This window comes from Leuresthes tenuis, unplaced genomic scaffold (assembly GCF_036924035.1).
Source record: "Leuresthes tenuis unplaced genomic scaffold, fLeuTen1.0.hap1 SCAF_4, whole genome shotgun sequence".
Taxonomy (NCBI): Eukaryota; Metazoa; Chordata; class Actinopteri; order Atheriniformes; family Atherinopsidae; genus Leuresthes; species Leuresthes tenuis.
Window position 1 is genome coordinate 33,350,631 of NW_027325358.1, and position 20,061 is coordinate 33,370,691.

Genomic DNA, 20,061 nt, shown 5'->3' on the forward strand with positions numbered 1-20,061 from the left:
GAAAGTGTGTCAAATTATCACTGAAGATCTTTTCAGGAATTTCAAATCTAGAAATGATTTATTTTACCCGTGCTTTTGCTACTGAGAGTGCATCTGCTTGTGCACATGGAAATATTTCAGTCCATTTGGTAAAAACCTCTGTTGTCACTGAGCAGAATCGTTTCCCTTAACATTAATTTAGTTCAATGAAATCTGCACAATAATGAAATAATGAAATCCAAACAAATATGTTGAAAAAGATACACTGGCTTAGGGAATTATCTTCGTTTTGGTCTTAGATTGCCCTGTGGATTGTATTTTGGTCATATTTGACCTGCTAGACAAAACTTTATTAATTTATTTATTCTAAAAAATTTTTTCAATAATTAGTAAAACCATATGCTGTAAAAACCTTGTTCATTATTGCTTTCATCCCTCTTGTTGAGACATGACATGGTCCGTGGCTCAATACTGCAAGATATTTAAACAAATTCTTTGGCAGTATGGTTTTCCTTCCGGTCATTCATACGAGTCTATTGTAGATGGCAATTGAATAACATCTAATAATGCTAAAATATTTGTAGTTTATACATTTAGCTGTGGATGTCAACATACTTGTTTTTCCAATGGTGCTCGCTGGAGTGTCACTTTGCACCTTCGCCCATCCGCTGCACTGAGCACTCTTCAGCCCTTTTAAATGGTATAACTTTGCACTCCCGCACGCTCCAGCGAGCACCATTCAAGCAACAACTTTGCACTCCAGCTTCGAACATCGGCACAGTCGCAAAACAAGTAAGGCGACTCTACTCAGAGAAGTCACTCTGCACAGTAACAAGATTTCTTTTGCACAGACAGAAAGGGCTTCACCCGCAAAGGTAAAGCCTGCCAAAAATAGAAACAACTCATTATTGCTGCTCTCCACATTTTTGAAATTCTGATACAAGCTATTTAGCAGGGACAACTAACACCAAGTTCAGATACTGCAGATTTTCTACCTTTGATTTGTTAAGATTGAGCCAATCAGGGAAAACCTTGAAGGATCTCTTAAGTTTGGTTTTGTAGGATCAGTAATTACCTGAGAAAGGTTGATATTGGTACACACCTTTTTTAAATGATCAGAGGCAGAGTTCAACTTGTTTAAATTAAAATTGCCACACAGAGATTGGGTTTAGGCCACATGCACACAGAATGACATCAACAAATATAAGAAATATTAAACATTTACACATAGATTTCTGAATACATGTAAAGGAATGATACTTTGAAATGTGCTCATTGCGGAGTTATGATCAGTTGAGTAATGGAGGTTGAACTATTCTGGGAAAGAGGTTCTATTCCCAGCATCATGATGGACACTCCTGATATAGTTTTCGCTAACGCATTGGAATTGTTTTACTATTTTCATATGCATGTGCAATGAAGAATTGCTTGCTGCTGATAAATGCAAAGAAGAACAGCTTACACATAGATGCTCACATATAGGCTGCTGAATGCAATGAAGACCTGCTTATCCAGTAAAGTTCAATGTCAATGTGTAATATTCAATTAGGATTTGCAAAACAGTGAAGTTAAACAATGAATGGGTCCATAGTCGGTATGAGAAGACTACAGGAACATTTACCTGGGTGTACGTTCAAACAGAGATGAGAAAATTGCGATAAATAATTGTTTGTTTGTTTGTTAGTATGTATATGAATGTTATGTGTATAAACTGTGTTGATTTGTAGTTACTCAGTAGTGTCTCAGTGAAACAACCGACGGGGGAAGCCTTGCGGTGACAACAAAAGCAGTGTTTTACTGATCAGTCAAGTTGCTCCAGTGTACTCCATACAAACTGGTTGGCTACTGAAGGGATAGAAAATGGGGAATACTTGTTTTAAAGCAAACAAGGAATTAGATGGGAAAAATACATGTTTTAACGGGACCCAGACAATATTAAATACTCAGACAGATGGGAGAAGAAGTGTAGTTTTGTAGGAAATCACAAAATTAATAAAATAAAATTAGTGAAATCAATTGAAGAATGCCTTTCTGAAGAGCTGTTTACCACAGATGAGCAGCTTTGCGACCAAGCACATTGTAGATCGCTTTACTGCCAAAATGATCTAATTTAATGGATTGGTTTAGACATGCATAACAGCATTTTAAGAACAAAGAGAGAAACAAAAAGGGACAACGCTTCATGGTGGAAGGTGATGTATAAATAACTGTGTATATGATGAAGGAGAGACCATTTGAGCAGCACAGCCATTTCGCAGCACAGGGACAGCAGTCCAAGTAAAAGGATCTCCCACGTGGTATCACCTGTCACACTGTGTCAAGGCATCAAAAGAAGAAAAAATCACCAACTGACAAACCAGAAATACAAAAGGATGCTCGATATCAAGATCCAGAAGAAGAGGCTAACAATGCCACGAACACTTACGATGCTGGGAATGATGCCAGCAATGAAAAGAGAAGAAGATTCAGTGTCATCAATCTGCAACACGTGCCTCTAATGAGGGGGTGAATATAGAATCCTCAACGATTACAACGTCTCTGGGAACTGTGACAACAACAAGGTTTAAACCATTTTGATATATATTGTAACCTATTGGCTAAGGAATAGTGCTAAAAATGAGGTAAATCTAATCCACCACTGTCCTTGGTCTTCTGTAGGGTTTTTAAACTAATACGTGGTGGTTTGTTTTTCCACAGAAATTTGGAGATGCATGAATCTAGTGACTTAAACCAAGTAGCAGATGGTTTTATGGGGATCATTGAGAACAAATAGTTAACTTTTGGTAGTATCATCATTTTAATGGTTGTAACTCTCCCCATAAGTGATATAGGTAAGGACTTCCAACGAGAGAGATAGTCCTCTACTCTCTTTAATAATTGCACATAATTTAACTTTGTTAGCTCTGAGAGCCTGGAGGAAATGTTTATGCCTAAATATCTAATATTTCCTGACTGTAAAGTGATCGCAGGTATATTCTGGACCCGACAGTTAATGGGCAGAACTGTGGTCTTAGACCAGTTGATAGAGTAGTCAGAAAGTGCTGAGAATTTATTTATGAGTGTGATCGTGTGAGTGAGAGACGTCTGTGAGTTCTGAAGGAAAAGTAATACATCATCAGCATAAAGACTTATTTTATGCTCAATATTTTGGGGTTGGATGCCTTTAATATTTCTATCTTGTCTGATAGCAGCTGCTAAAGGTTTGATGAAAATAGCAAAAAGTGAGGGAGAAATTGGGCAACCCTGTCTTGTACCTTTCTGCAGACTGAAGCTTGGAGAAGTTTGATCATTTGTCCTGACACTTGCATTTGGGGAGCTATATAATATCCTTATCCAGTTGATGAAGTGTGACCCAAACCCGAATTTGTTTAATGCTGCGAATAAAAATTTCCAGTTCACTCCATCAAATGCTTTTTCTGCATCTAGAGAGTCGATTGTGGTTTCCAAGTTGTTGGTGGTAGAATAGTCTATGAGAAAAAAAGCGTGAGAAAAGGTGCGAATGTCCAACCATACATGATCAAAACAGGGAGCGGAGGTGTTTGGCTGCGACAAGGTGTGAATGTCCACCCATAATTAATGAAAAGCGGGCAACAAGTAGGTTCGAATGCCCAACCAAACATCATCAAAAGCAGGAGTGGATGTGTTCGGCTACAAGAAGGTTTGAATGTCCGACCATAGTTTGTAAAAAGCGGGTAAGAAAAGGTTCGAATGCCCGAACATACACCATCAAAAGAGGCAGCGGAGGTGTTCCGCTGTAAGAAGGTGTGAATGTCCGACCACAGTTGGTAAAAAGCGGGTAAGAAAAGGTTAAAATACCCGACTGTACACAATCAATAGCGGGAGCGGAGTTGTTCGGCTACTAAAAGGTGTGAAAGTCCGACCATGGTTTGTAAAAAGCGGGTAAGAAAAGGTTTTAATGCCCGAATATATACCAACAAAAGCGGAAGCGGAGGTGGTTCAGCTACAAGAAGGTGTGAATGTCCGAATAAAGTTTGTAAAAAGCGGCTAAGACAAGGTGCGAATGCCCGACTATACACAATCAAATGCGGGAGCGGAGTTTTTCGGCTGTGAGTAGGTGTGAATCTCCGACCATAATTAATGAAAAATGTGTTAGAAAAGGTAAGAATGCCGGACCATACATCATCAAAAGTGGGAGAGGTGGTTTTCAGCTGCAAGTAGGTGTGAATGTTCGACTAAAGTTTGTATGAAGCGGGTAAGACAAGGTGCGAAAGCCCGACAATGTATGATCAAAAGAGGGAGCGGAGGTGTTCAGCTGCAAGAAGGTCTGAATGTCCAAACATAATTTGTAAAAACTGGGCAAGAAAAGTCTCGAAAGCCCGACTATACACCATCAAAAGCGGGAGCAGAGGGGTTCAGCTGCAAGAAGGTCTGAATGTCCATCAATAATTGCTTTAAAACATGAAAGAAAATGTTTGAAAATCAAACCGCACATGATCATAAGTGGGAGAGGAGGTGTTCAGCTGCAAGAAGGTGTGAATCTCCACCCATAATTCCTGAAAAATGGGTAAAAAAAAGGTGCGAATGCCCAACCATACATCATCAAAAGCAGGACTGGATGTGTTCGGCTACAAGAAGGTGTGAACGTCCAACCAAAGTTTTTAAAAAGCAGTTAAGAAAAGGTTTGAATATCCAACCAAACATAATCAAAAGCGGGAGCAGAGCTGTTCGACTGCAAGTAGGTGTGAATGTCAGATCATAATTTGCAAAAAGCTGATGAGAAAGGGTGAGAATGGCCGACTATACACCATCAAATGCGGGAGCGGAGTTGTTCGGCTGTGAGTAGGTGTGAATGTCCGACCATAATTGGTGAAAAATATGTTAGAAAAGGTAAGAATGCCGGACCATTCATCATCAAAAGCGGGAGAGGTGTTCGGCTTCAAGAAGCTCTGAATATCCAGCCATAATTACTCACAAACGGGTAAGAAAAGGTAGTATTGCCAGACCATACATGATCAAAACAGGGAGCGGAGCTGGTTCAGCTGCAAGAAGGTTTGAATGTCCGACTAAAGTTTGTAAAAAGCGGCTAAGACAAGGTGCGAATGCCCGACAATGTATGAGGTTTTCAGTAGGTTTTCGGCTGCAAGAAGGTCTGAATATCTGAATTATGGGAGGTCTGAATGTCCACCCATAATTCCTGAAAACTGGGTAAAAAAAAGGTGCAAATGCTCAAACATACATCAACAAAAGCAGGAGTGGAGGTGTTCAGCTGCAAGAAGGTGTGAATGTCCACCCATAATTACTGAAAAATGGGTAAGAAAAGGTGCGAATACCCAACCATAAATCATCAAAAGCAGGAGTGGATGTGTTCGGCTACAAGAAGGTTTGAATGTCTGACCATAGTTGGTAAAAAGCGGGTAAGAAAAGGTTATAATACCCGACTGTACACAATCAATAGCGGGAGCGGAGTTGTTCGGCTACTAAAAGGTGTGAAAGTCCGACCATGGTTTGTAAAAAGCGGGTAAGAAAAGGTGCGAATGCCCGACAATGTATGATCAAAAGAGGGAGCGGAGGTTTTCCGCTGCAAGAAGGTCTGAATGTCCAACCATAATTTGTAAAAACCGGGGAAGAAAAGGCCCGAAAGCCCGACTGTACACCATCAAAAGCGGGAGCGGAGGTGTTCAGCTACAAGAAGGTCTGAATGTCCATCAGTAGTTGCTAGAAAACATGAAAGAAAATTTTCGAATATCAAACCGCACATGATCATAAGCAGGAGTGGATATGTTCAGCTACAAGAAGGTTTGAATGTCCGACCATAGTTTGTAAAAAGCGGGTAAGAAAAGGTTCGAATGCCCGAACATACACCATACAAAGAGGGAGCGGAGGTGTTCCGCTGTAAGAAGGTGTGAATGTCCGACCAAAGTTTGTAAAAAGCGGGTAAGAAAAGGTTAAAATACCCGACTGTACACAATCAATAGCGGGAGCGGAGTTGTTCGGCTACAAGAAGGTGTGAACGTCCGACCAAAGTTTGTAAAAAGCGGGTGAGAAAAGGTTAGAATATCCAACCAAACATAATCAAAAGCGGGAGCAGAGCTGTTCGACTGCAAGTAGGTGTGAATGTCCAGCCATAATTACTCACAAACGCGTAAGAAAAAGTAGTATTACCAGACCATACATGATCAAAACAGGGAGCGGAGGTGGTTCAGCTGCAAGGTGTGAATGTCTGAGTAAAGTTTGTAAAAAGCGGGTAAGACAAGGTGCGAATGCCCGACAATGTATGATCAAAAGAGGGAGCGGAGGTGTTCGGCTGCAAGGTCTGAATATCCAACCATTATTTGTAAAAACCGGGGAAGAAAAGGCTCGAAAGCCCGACTATACACCAACAATAGCGGGAGCGGAGTTGTTCGGCTACAAGAAGGTGTGAAAGTCCGACCACGGTTTGTAAAAAGCGCGTGAGAAAAGGTGCAAATGTCCAACCATACATGATCAAAACAGGGACCGGAGGTGTTTGGATGCGACAAGGTGTGAATGTCCACCCATAATTAATGAAAAGCGGGCAACAAGTGCCCAACCATACATCATCAAAAGCAGGACTGGATGTGTTCGGCGAGGGAGCGGAGGTGTTTGTGATTTTGATTATAAAATGCATTCCTTCACTCAAACTATATTAAAACTGTTTTCTCCTTCATATTTACCATGTCTAGAAATATTTAAACAAAAAAAACAACGTTGTACTTTGCAGTAAAAGAAAGAGCAAATCTAAAGTTTCAGGAATCCGAGTATAAGCTTGCTTTCATGAGTTCTGCACGATTTGGGATTTTATTTATAAAATGAATTCCTTCACTCAAACCAAGTGAAAACTGCTTTGTCCTTCATATTTATCAATGTCTAGATCGACTTCAACAAAGAACAACATTGTATTATTCAGTAGAAGAAAGAGCAACACTGAAGGATCAGGAATCCGAGAATAAGCTTCTTTTCCTAGTTCTGCATGATTTGGAATTTTGCTATAAAAAATTCCTTCACTCAAACTATATTAAAACTCTTTTGTCCTTCATATTTACGATGTTTAGAAAGATTTAAACATAAAAAACAACATTGGACTTTGCAGTAAAAGAAAGAGCAAATCTAAAGTTTCAGGAATCCGAGAATAAGCTTCTTTTCATGACTTCTGCACGATTTCGGATTTTATCTATAAAATGAATTCCTTCACTCACACTATGTTAAAACGGCTTTTACCTTCATATTTATCAATGTCTAGATCGACTTCAACAAAGAACAACATTGTATTTTGCAGTAGAAGAAAGAGCAACACTGAAGGATCAGGAATCCGAGAATAAGCTTCTTTTCATACGTTCTGCATGATTTGGGATTTTGCTATAAAATGAATTCAGACATATTGATGGAAATTCAGACCTTCTTGCAGTTGAACACCTCCGCTCCCTCTTTTGATCATACATTATCGGGCATTCGCACCTTTTCTTACCCGCTTTTTACAAACTTTAGTTGGACGTTCACACCTTCTTGTAGCCGAACACATCCAGTCCTGCTTTTGATGATGTATGGTTGGGCATTCCCACCTTTTTTTACCCATTTTTCAGGAATTATGGGTGGACATTCACACCTTCTTGCAGCTGAACACCTCTTCTCCCACTTATGATCATGTGCGGTTTGATTTTAGAAAATTTTCTTTCATGTTTTCTAACAATTATTGATGGACATTCAGACCTTTTTGCAGCTGAACACCTCCGCTACCGCTTTTGATCATACATTGTCGGGCATTCGCAACTTTTCTTACCCGCTTTTTACAAACTTTAGTCGAATATTCACACCTTTATGCAGCCGAACACCACCTCTCCCGCTTTTGATGATGTATGGTCCGACATTCTTACCTTTTCTAACACATTTTTCAGCAATTATGGTCGGAGATTCACACCTACTCACAGCCGAACACCTCCGCTCCCGCATTTGATGGTGTATAGTTGGGCATTCTCACCCTTTCTCATCAGCTTTTTGCAAATTATGATCTGACATTCACACCTGCTTTTGATGATGTATGGTTAGGCATTCGCACCTTTTTTTTTACCCATTTTTCAGGAATTATGGGTGGACATTCACACCTTCTTGCAGCTGAACACCTCCTCTACCGCTTATGATCATGTGCGGTTTTATATTCGAAAATTTTCTTTCATGTTTTAAAGCAATTATTGATGGACATTCAAACCTTCTTGTAGCTGAACCCCTCTGCTCCCGCTTTTGATGGTGTATAGTCGGGCTTTCGAACCTTTTCTTCCCCGGTTTTTACAAATTATGTTTGGACATTCAGACCATCTTGCAGCTAAACACCTCCGCTCCCTCTTTTGATCATACATTGTCGGGCATTCGCACCTTGTCTTACCCGCTTTTTACAAACTTTAGTCGGACATTTATACCTTCTTACAGCTGAACCACGTCCACTCCCTGTTTTGATCATGTATGGTCTGGCAATACTACCTTCTCTTACCCGTTTGTGAGTAATTATGGCTGGACATTCACACCTACTTGCAGCCGAACACCACCTCTCCCGCTTTTGATGATGTATTGTCCGGCATTCTTGTCTTTTCTAACACATTTTTCAGCAATTATGGTCGGAGATTCACACCTACTCACAGCCGAACAACTCCGCTCCCGCATTTGATGGTGTATAGTCGGGTATTCTCACCCTTTCTCATCAACTTTTTACAAACTATGGTCGGACATTTAAACCTTCTTGTACCTGAACACATCATCTACTCCTACTTTTGATGATGTACGGTTGGGCATTCGCACCTTTACTTACCCATTTTTCAGTAATTATGGGTAGACATTCACACCTTCTTGCAGCTGAACACCTCCTCTCCCGCTTATGATGGTGTATAGTCGGGCTTTCGAGCCTTTTCTTCCCTGGTTTTTACAAATTATGGTTGGACATTCAGACCTTCTTTCAGCCGAAAACCTCCGCTCCCTCTTTTCATCATACATTGTCGGGCATTCGCACCTTTTCTTACCCGCTTTTTACAAACCATGGTCGGACTTTCACACCTTTTAGTAGCCGAACAACTGCGCTCCCGCTATTGATTGTGTACAGTCGGGTATTATAACCTTTTCTTACCCGCTTTTTACCAACTATGGTCGGACATTCACACCTTACAGCGGAACACCTCTGCTCCCTCTTTTGATGGTGTATGTTCGGGCATTCGAACCTTTTCTTACCCGCTTTTTACAAACTATGCTCGGACATTCAAACCTTCTTGTAGCCGAACACATCCACTCCTGCTTTTGATGATGTATGGTTGGGCATTCGAACCTACTTGTAGCCCGCTTTTCATTAATTATGGGTGGACATTCACATCTTGTTGCAGCCAAACACCTCAGCTCCCTGTTTTGATCATGTATGGTTTGACATTCGCACCTTTTCTCACCCCCTTTTTACTATGGTCGGCCATTCACAGCTTCCTCTCCACCATACTTGTATGGTGGGATATTCACACCCACTTGCATCCGAAGACCTCCGCACCCACTTTTGTTTATATTTAGTCGGTCATTCGCACCTACCCGCTTTTGGCAAACTATGGCCTTTTTGCAGCCAAACACCTCTGATCTCGCTTTTGATGATGTAAGGTTGGGCATTCAGACCTTGCTTCACCTGCTTTTCACCAAATATAGTCGGACATTCACACCTTCTTGCAGCCGCATTTTATAGATTATGGTTGGAAATTCTCACCCACTCTCATCCGAACACCTCTCCTCCCGCTTTTGTTAATATATAGTCGGGCATTCGAACCTTTTCTTACCCGCTTTTTACAAACTATGGTCGGACATTCAAAACTTCTGTTAGCCGAACACATCCACTCCTGCTTTTGATGATGTATGGTTGGGCATTCGCACCTTTTCTTACCCATTTTTCAGTAATTATGGGTGGACATTCACACCTTCTTGCAGCCGAACACCTCCTCTCCCGCTTATGATCATGTGCGGTTTGATATTCGAAAATTCTCTTTCATGTTTTCTAGCAATTATTGATGGACATTCAGACCTTCTTGCAGCTGAACACCTCCGCTCCAGCTTTTGATGGTGTATAGTCAGGCTTTCGAGCCTTTTCTTCCCCGGTTTTTACAAATTATGGTTGGACATTCAGACCTTCTTTCAGCCGAAAACCTCCGCTCCCTCTTTTGATCATACATTGTCGGGCATTGGCACCTTTTCTTACCCGCTTTTTACAAACCATGGTCGGACTTTCACACCTTTTAGTAGCCGATCAACTCCGCTCCCGCTATTGATTGTGTATAGTCGGGTATTTTAACCTTTTCTTACTCGCTTTTTACCAACTATGGTCAGACATTCACACCGTCTTACAGCGGAACACCTCCTCTCCCATTTTTGATGGTATATATTCGGGCATTCGAAACTTTTCTTACCCGCTATTTAGAAACCATGGTCGGACTTTCACACCTTCTTGTAGCCGAACAACTCCGCTCCCGCTATTGATTGTGTACAGTCGGGTATTTTAACCTTTTCTTACCCGCTTTTTACCAACTATGGTCAGACATTCACACCGTCTTACAGCGGAAAACCTCCGCTCCCTCTTTTGATGGTGTATGTTCGGGCATTCGAACCTTTTCTTACCCGCTTTTTACAAACTATGGTCGGACATTCAAACCTTCTTGTAGCCGAACACATCCACTCCTGCTTTTGATGATGTATGGTTGGGCATTCGAACCTACTTGTTGCCCGCTTTTCATTAATTATGGGTGGACATTCACACCTTGTTGCAGCCAAACACCTCTGCTCCCTGTTTTGATCATGTATGGTTTGACATTCGCACCTTTTCTCACCCGCTTTTTACTATGGTCGGCCATTCACAGCTTCCTCTCCACCATACTTGTATGGTGGGATATTCACACCCACTTGCATCCGAAGACCTCCGCCCCCACTTTTGTTGATATTTAGTCGGTCATTCGCACCTTACCCGCTTTTGGCAAACTATGGCCTTCTTGCAGCCAAACACCTCTGATCTCGCTTTTGATGATGTAAGGTTGGGCATTCAGACCTTGCTTCACCTGCTTTTCACCAAATATAGTCGGACATTGACACCTACTTGCAGCCGAATACTTCCGCTCCACCTTTTAGTGATGTATGGTTGACATTTGCACCTTTTCTTACTCTCTTTTTATACTGATTGCTGAAGATTAAGTTGTTCTTTCTCAAACTACAAAATTGTATTAATTGTTGAAACTTGTTTTGAAGTGGATAAATAAGGAGGACAAACAGTTTTAAGTCAGGCTGATAGAAGGAATTAATTTTATAGCAAAATCTGTATTTCGTCATATGTCGAGAGATGCTTATTGCTGATGAAGTTCTTTCTCATTCTACAAAGTACAAGGTTGTTTATCGTTGAAACTTGATTAGACATGAATAAATATGAAGGACAAAGCAGTCTTAACTTGGTTTGAGTTAAGGAATTCGTTTTATAGGAGAATCCGAATTCGTGCATAACTCGTAAAATAGAACTTATTTTCGGATTCCTGAAGAATGAGTCGGGTTCTTTTTCATAATACAAAGTTTGTTGTTTATTGTTGAAACTTCATCAGAAGTGAAGAAATAAGCACAAACCGTTTTAAGTCAGTTTGATAGAAGGATTTCATTTTATAGCAAAATCTGTATTCCTTCATATCTCCTCGAGAGAAGCTTATTGCTGAAAATTACGTCTGGTTCTTTTTCATACTACAAAATACAGTGTTGTTTATTGTTGAAACTAGATTAGAAGTAGATAAATATGAAGGACAAAGCAGTTTGAACTTGGTTTGAGAGAAGGAATTAATTGTATTGCAAAATCCGAATTCATGCATAACTCGTCAAATAGATAGTGATGTGTCGTTCGTGAGCGATTTGTTCGATATGAACTAATTTTTTATATGACTCGGGAGTAAAAAGTTGTCTCAGTGAGTGATTCGTTCATTTTCATGCCGTACCCTTCCTCACCACATGGCAGGCGGCAGCTTCATAAGCTCAGTCAGCAGGACAGGAAACAGTATTGATTCGTTCACGACTCAACTCCTCGGGTGACGGGTCCTCGCACAGGAAACAGTATTGATTCGTTTACGACTCAACTCCTTGGGTCTTCGTTCATTTGTCACGTTTCAAATTCTACATTTCATTTGACAGGCTGAAGAGCAGTAGGCACAACAGTTCGTTCGTTTTTATTCGCAGCATTAAACAAATTCGGGTTTGGGTCACACTTCATCAACTGGATAAGGATATTATATAGCTCCCCAAATGCAAGTGTCAGGACAAATTATCAAACTTCTCCAAGCTTCAGTCTGCAGAGAGGTACAAGACAGGGTTGCCCACTTTCTCCCTCACTTTTTGCTATTTTCATCAAACCTTTAGCAGCTGCTATCAGACAAGATAGAAATATTAAAGGCATCCAACCCCAAAATATTGAGCATAAAATAAGTCTTTATGCTGATGATGTATTACTTTTCCTTCAGAACTCACAGACGTCTCTCACTCACACGATCACACTCATAAATAAATTCTCAGCACTTTCTGACTACTCTATCAACTGGTCTAAGACCACCGTTCTGCCCATTAACTGTAGGGTCCAGAATATACCTGCGATCACTTTACAGTCAGGAAATATTAGATATTTAGGCATAAACATTTCCTCCAGGCTCTCAGAGCTAACAAAGCTAAATTATGTGCAATTATTAAAGAGAGTAGAGGACGATCTCTCTCGTTGGAAGTCCTTACCTATATCACTTATTTGGAGAGTTACAACCATTAAAATGATGATACTACCAAAAGTTAACTATTTGTTCTCAATGATCCCCATAAAACCATCTGCTACTTGGTTTAAGTCACTAGATTCATGCATCTCCAAATTTCTGTGGAAAAACAAACCACCATGTATTAGTTTAAAAACCCTACAGAAGACCAAGGACAGTGGTGGATTAGATTTACCTCACTATTCCTTAGCCAATAGGTTACAATATATATAAAAATGGTTTAAACCTTGTTGTTGTCACAGTTCCCAGAGATGTTGTAATTGTTGAGGATTCTATATTCACCCCCTCATTAGAGGCACGTGTTGCAGATTGATGACACTGAATCTTCTTCTCTGTTCATTGCTGGCATCATTCCTAGCATCGTAAGTGTTCGTGGCATTGTTAGCCTCTTCTTCTGGATCTTGATATCGAGCATCCTTTTGTATTTCTGGTTTGTCAGTCCTCTCTCTTTGTTCACCGGAGTCCTCGTCTCTTTGTCCTTGAGTTTGGTGATTTTTTCTTCTTTTGATGCCTTGACACAGTGTGACAGGTGATACCACGTGGGAGATCCTTTAACTAGTCTCTCCTTCATCATATACACAGTTATTTATACATCACCTTCCACCATGAAGCGTTGTCCCTTTTTGTTTCTCTCTTTGTTCTTAAAATGCTGTTATGCATGTCTAAACCAATCCATTAAATTAGATCATTTTGGCAGTAAAGCGATCTACAATGTGCTTGGTCGCAAAGCTGCTCATCTGTGGTAAACAGCTCTTCAGAAAGGCATTCTTCAATTGATTTCACTAATTTTATGTAATAATTTTTTTATTTCCTACAAAACTACACTTCTTCTCCCATCTGTCTGAGTATTTAATATTGTCTGGGTCCCATTAAAACATGTATTTTTCCCATCTAATTCCTTGTTTGCTTTAAAACAAGTATTCCCCATTTTCTATCCCTTCAGTAGCCAACCAGTTTGTATGGAGTACACTGGAGCAACTTGACTGATCAGTAAAACACTGCTTTTTTTGTCACCGCAAGGCTTCCCCCGTCGGTTGTTTCACTGAGACACTACTGAGTAACTACAACTCAACACAGTTTATACACCTAACATTCATATACATACTAACAAACAAACAAACAATTATTTATCGCAATTTTCTCATCTCTGTTTGAACGTACACTCAGGTAAATATTCCTGTAGTCTTCTCATACAGACTATGGACCCATTCATTGTTTAACTTCACTGTTTTGCAATTGCAAAAATGAAAACATTAGGTCCACGCTTGGTATCCAGATCCTGAAACATCTCCATGAGCAGGCTTTTTTTTAACTGATCTGTTGAATAGTTATACTCATGACAAAATTAAAATCCCAGATGAAGATCTAGCACTTGACCATTTTTGTAAATCTTCTAATTCCATAGTTGATAAACACGCCCCTTTTAAAAAGTATAGAACTTAGAACAGGTCTAGTCCCTGGCTTTCGGCAGAACTGTCTTCTTTACTTGAAAAATAAATAAACCTTGGATGCTAGCTGGGCATATGAGGGACCCGGGTCATTGCCTTGCTTTTAGGAAGCTTAGAAATAAAAGTACAGCAGAAATAAGAAAGGCCAAGTCTGATCATTATCTAAATTTGATTCCCAGAGCTTACTCAGATTTCACAAAAGTCTGTCCTACTGCTCCTGTTTTTAATTAGACTTCTATGCCTTTGCAGTCGCAGCTTTGTCACTCCTTTTAAGCTTATTGTATGTTCTAAATGTTGTTTTAATCGTGTCTTCAAAAGTTTTTTGTTTTTTCTGTCTCAGCTATTGTATATGAGATTATTTTCTCCATCTATCTCCAAGTTTAAATAAATGTTATTACTAGTGTGGCACTTTCTATGTCAAGGGGACAGTGGTGGTACTCTGTCCTGCATCATCTTTATTTCTGCTAATCCATGCTTCATACCATAAAATTGGGAATACTATAAAAAGAGTAATGATTAATAATACACAGCTGGTTCCTCTTAACCCACAAAATCCTGGTAATCTGAATGGATGCCACGGCCTTTGTCCATCCATTTTCCCTGTCTTATTTTAGTCACACCTTATGTTCTCATGTTAGCCGTTGTTTTCTTCACTGAGGTTGAGATGAACCCCCTCCTGTTGAGAGAATTCCCCTTTGTAGTCAGACTTTTGCCTCAGAAAACAGTGGTGGGTAACTAATCTTTCCCTACTTCTGAAGGTCGTGGTACAATGTGATAAGTGAATCCAAGAAGTCCTTCAGCTGCTGTGGGTGATGTAAGTAGTACCTGAAATGGACCTTCCCCCCATTGGGCTGGACCAGTTCTTTTTCTTTATCACTTTGATGATGATCCAGTCCCCGGGTGGTTTTACTGTCTTCAGAGATTCCTTCACCGGTTCACCTGGAACAGACTAAACAGAAGAGATCTCTCTACTTGTTAATATTTGTATTCTGCTAAGGTTTCTTCTCTTTTTCTTTTTTTCTTCATCATGTCAGTTGATGACTGTGTTTTGACTGTGGGAGTACAAATGGTCTTCCATACCTTTTCTCAAATGGAGTTCATCTTGTGCTAGTTGGAGGATGCATTTTTAGGATGGTAAACAGTAAACCCAATATTTCCCATTTCTTCCATGATTTTTTTCAGTCTTGACTTAATTATTCCATTGTGTCTCTCCACGAAACCTGCTGATTGTGGATGATATGCACAGTGGTTTCTAAGGTCTATTTTAAGTTCTTTGCCATCAGTGAGTTGACATTGTTTACAAAGTGTGTCAAATTATCACTGAAGATCTTTTCAGGAATTTCAAATCTAGAAATGATTTATTTTACCTGTGCTTTTGCTACTGAGAGTGCATCTGCTTGTGCACATGGAAATATTTCAGTCCATTTGGTAAAAACCTCTGTTGTCACTGAGCAGAATCGTTTCCCTTAACATTAATTTAGTTCAATGAAATCTACACAATAATGAAATAATGAAATCCAAACAAATATGTTGAAAAAGATACACTGGCTTAGGGAATTATCTTCGTTTTGGTCTTAGATTGCCCTGTGGATTGTATTTTGCACATATTTGACCTGCTAGACAAAACTTTATTTATTTATTCATTCAAAAAATATTTTTTCAATAATTAGTAAAACCATATGCTGTAAAAACCTTGTTCATTATTGCTTCCATCCCTCCTGTTGAGACATGACATGGTCCGTGGCTCAATACTGCAGCATATTTAAACAAATTCTTTGGCAGTATGGTTTTCCTTCCGGTCATTCATACGAGTCTACTGTAGATGGCAATTGAATAACATCTAATAATGCTAAAATATTTGTAGTTTATACATTTAGCTGTGGATGTCAACATACCTGTTTTTCCAATGCTGTGTTAACACATGTACAGTTGAGAAGGCATACTGGCTGTCAGTGTAAACGTTAACAACCTATTTGTTATTTAATTTACAAGCTTCAGTTAAAGCTACCAATTCAACTGCTTGAACAGAGTAATTTTTTGGTAGTGGTTGTTTTAAGAAAACTTCAGTTTCTGTTACTACTGCAAATCCTGTAGCATTTGTGCCATCAGGGTTTTTTGCTTGACCTGTCGAATAAATATAGTTATTTCTGCATTTTCATAACGTATATCAGTTAAGTCTGGCCTGGGTAAAACACTGATGGTTATTTCTGACATGCAATCATGAGGCTTTCCATCTGTGGGGTAGGTAGCAGTGTGGATGGATTAAGTGTAGCACATCTCTCGACAACAAGGTGTGGCTGTGAAAGAAGAACAGTTATGTAGGAGAGATGTCTGGTAAAGATATTTTGTTAAGTAACCATATCACAGCCACTGCATGAGGTACCTTAAGTGTTAATGGGTGAAATAACACCATAATTGTTGATGCCTGCACTGCCAATGGCTTCTGGCCATTGATTCAAAAGTACGATCTCGTCACTTTTTCCCCCTTTCAGTGGACACTGGCCCGTAATTACCGCAATTCAGCAGGGGGTCTTTCATTAGGAGTACTGGACTCCCCCGTGCACGGTTTCAGCTCCGACCCTGGACGGCGGAAAAAACATCGAGATCTGGTTTGAGGACTCAATTGTTGAGAAAATTCTCTCAATGAGACTCAGAGTTGCTGGAGTCAGTTAATGCAAAAGTTTAATCTTGCAGCAAGCTCAAGAATGTGTGTGTGTATGGGTGTATGTGTGCGAACGTGTGTGTGAGTTTGTGTGTGTGAGAGTTTAAAGAACCTGTTATCCACAGGCAGGTCTTAACTAGTATGGCACGGGTCCAGCCTGTCTCATCTTTTTTGGAAGGTCCAGCGCTCGGCCGTAACCCTTCTGTCTGTTTGGACTCTCACATACATTCGGTTAATCATAGAAAAACGAGAACAAAACTTTTTAGCCCCTTAAATTCATAAAACAGACATGGTGCAGTTATTTCCATTCTAGGAAATAAGAGTAATCACCACCATTCTTATAAATTCTGGATATTCTAACAATCTGAATCTTTTTTAAATGTTCGATGAAGCCCTTTGCTGTTCTGTTTAGAGACTCAGCTGATCATAAACCAAGTTTTAGCTCTTGAACCAAGCTTCTAAACTCTTCACCTTTTTCATTTCTCAGTTAGTATTCACTTTAAAACTGATTAAAAGAAAAAATAAATGAATGCCTATCAACAAATGTGGGATCTAAACTCTAGTGCTTCCTCTAAAATAATTTCCTTTCTCAATTCAGAAATGTGTATGTGTTAGTCACAACACCTGTGACACCAAAACGGCTTTCTTTTCTCTCTTTTCTCTACACTCTGCACTGTGAGCACACACACCAAATCAGAAAGGCTTTTTTCTCTCTTTTCTACATTATGGACTGTGGGGACACAAAACCGCTCTCTCTTTTTTTTTTTTTTTGATTGTGTGCCAGGGCGTTGTCTCACGTATTAGATTATGCTTAAGATACGAATGGGTTTATCAGTCACATCAGAATCCATACATACTGATCCTCCCGTAATAAAATGGTCGGATCTTATCAAACACACTTTGTTTCTTGTGACAATCAAGTCAGCGAAACAGCGTATACACGTCAAGACACTGAATAAAGTTTGCCACAAGAACTCATAAGTTTGGCAGTATTGCTCTGCCGTCAGCAATCATACACCCATTTTATTTTCGTGAGACATGTGCAGGCACCTGTTCATCTACTGTTCTATCACTATGAATTAGTTTATCTATTATCAATAAGGATACTTCTACAACTACTATCAAAGTATGTCCGGACTTCTTATGTTGTCAGTTGCTATATATGAATAAGTGGGTAGCTACTGACAAGCATTAAGCATGTCACACAGCCCAAACATATAACATTTCAGGACACACCACACAGTTAACAACCACAGTGAAGCATGTCAAAGCCCAAACATGTAACATTCAACAGGACATTTACACAACACATCAAAATCAAACAGTCAGACAACATACAAGAACATATACCACAGCCGGCATTGCTCCCTGCCTATTTTCCTACAGCTCACTATGTGTGCGCACACCTTTATTCACAAACTCTTCAACTTATACTCTTTTACCAAAGCTGCTACAGCTCGATTGGCCGAATACCCTTAGATCCTATTTCGGTGAATTTGACATCTGTCTTACATGTAACAGATTAGCGGTTTAGCAGTTTTAATTTAGTTTGAGTGAAGGAATTCATTTTATAGCAAAATCCGAAATCGTGAAGAACTCATGAAAGTAAGCTTATTCTCGGATTCCTGAAACTTAAGATTTGCTCTTTCTTTTACTGCAAAGTACAAAGGTGTTTTTATTGTTTAAATCTTTCTAGACATGGTAAATATGAAGGACAAAGCAGTTTTAACATAGTTTGAGTGAAGGAAGGCCACCTATGGCCATAAAAAGAACACCGCTACAAGTGCGCATTGTGCCAGGAAGGGCCCTCGGACGTGAACCAGTGGACAGTTATCACTTCTCTGCCTTTTGGCTAAGACCAAGTGTAGTATCTGTTCTTATCAGTTTAATATCTGATATGTCCTCTATACGAGGACTACATATTAAATGGATTTTTAGGAATAGGAGTTGAAAAAGGAGCTTGCTCCGTTCACTCCAAGCATCGACCCGGTACTGCAGTGCCGCTGGGAACGGTGCGCTCTCCTCTGCTCTTGTGAAAAACCAAACAGCGGTGCAGGATGGAACTTTCTTTTAATCTGCTGAGAAAAGAGAGTGAATGTGAAGTAGACTTTAACACGGTTCTGGGAGCGACCGAGTGCGGGCTAACCGGGAGAATTGCTTGAAAGAAACGCGACACCGAATGAGCGGTCAGAACAAAGCCTCAATACGGTGTTCCCGTGGTGTTTGTGGCTGCCTTGTCTTTTGCACAGAGTAAAAAACAAGGCAGCCATCGAATAGGGCCCGATTGTTCCTACTTGGTCAGCCGAGGAGCAAGGGGGGGAGCAAGCGTCTCAACCAAGCAAAGCTCACCATGGGGAAGGTGGCTATGCCAACTAGCCTGATGCCCTGCTCCCGCAGTGACGGATAATCGTACTCTGGTTTCTCTTCATAACGTACAAGTCTTTCGCCTTTTACTAAAGACTTCCGTGGAGAGCAGCACTAATGAGTTGTTTCTATTTTTGGCAGGCTTTACCTTTGCGGGTGAAGCCCTTTCTGTCTGTGCAAAAGAAATCTTGTTACTGTGCAGAGTGACTTCTCTGAGTAGAGTCGCCTTACTTGTTGCGACTGTGCCGATGTTCGAAGCTGGAGTGCAAAGTTGTTGCTTGAATGGTGCTCGCTGGAGCGTGCGGGAGTGCAAAGTTATACCATTTAAAAGGGCTGAAGAGTGCTCAGTGCAGCGGGTGGGCGGAGGTGCAAAGTGACACTCTGGCCACCTATGGCCATAAAAAGAACACACTACATTTGCACATTGTGCCAGGAAGGGCCCTCGGACGTGAACCAGTGGACAGTTATTGCTTCTCGGCCTTTTGGCTAAGATCAAGTGATCAAGTGAGCCTCTGTGCTCACTCAGACGAAGGAGCCGGAGTCACACGAAAAAAAGGTCCAAGCAGCAGCAGTCGATCCCGCCTGTTGATTGTTGACTCCATCTGGGACCCAATGGGACTTCTCCACGACAACATGCTGTGTTATCGCGATGACATCCTGACATCCCTTTTGGGGCCCGTCCACACGATTTAGTTTTTTTGTCGAATCTGCATAAGTACTTTATCGTTTCGGCCTTGCGTCCAGATGGATCCGGCATTTTCGAGGGGTGTGTATTTTTTGAAAACGGGTCCCAGAGTAGGAAAATCCTAAAACGCCGGACAGCCCGGACTCGTCTGAACGGTGA

General features: G+C 40.5%; 2 non-coding genes across 2 annotated transcripts; both read left to right on the top strand.

Moving 5' to 3' along the window:
* The first annotated feature begins 18,685 nt into the window (after window positions 1-18,685).
* On the top strand, window positions 18,686-18,876 carry LOC140306462 (U2 spliceosomal RNA). The gene has a single exon (XR_011915767.1). It is a non-coding gene; the product is annotated as a U2 spliceosomal RNA (small nuclear RNA).
* Window positions 18,877-19,262: 386 nt separating this feature from the next.
* Window positions 19,263-19,376, top strand: LOC140306262 (U5 spliceosomal RNA). The gene has a single exon (XR_011915586.1). It is a non-coding gene; the product is annotated as a U5 spliceosomal RNA (small nuclear RNA).
* The last annotated feature ends 685 nt before the right edge of the window (window positions 19,377-20,061 follow it).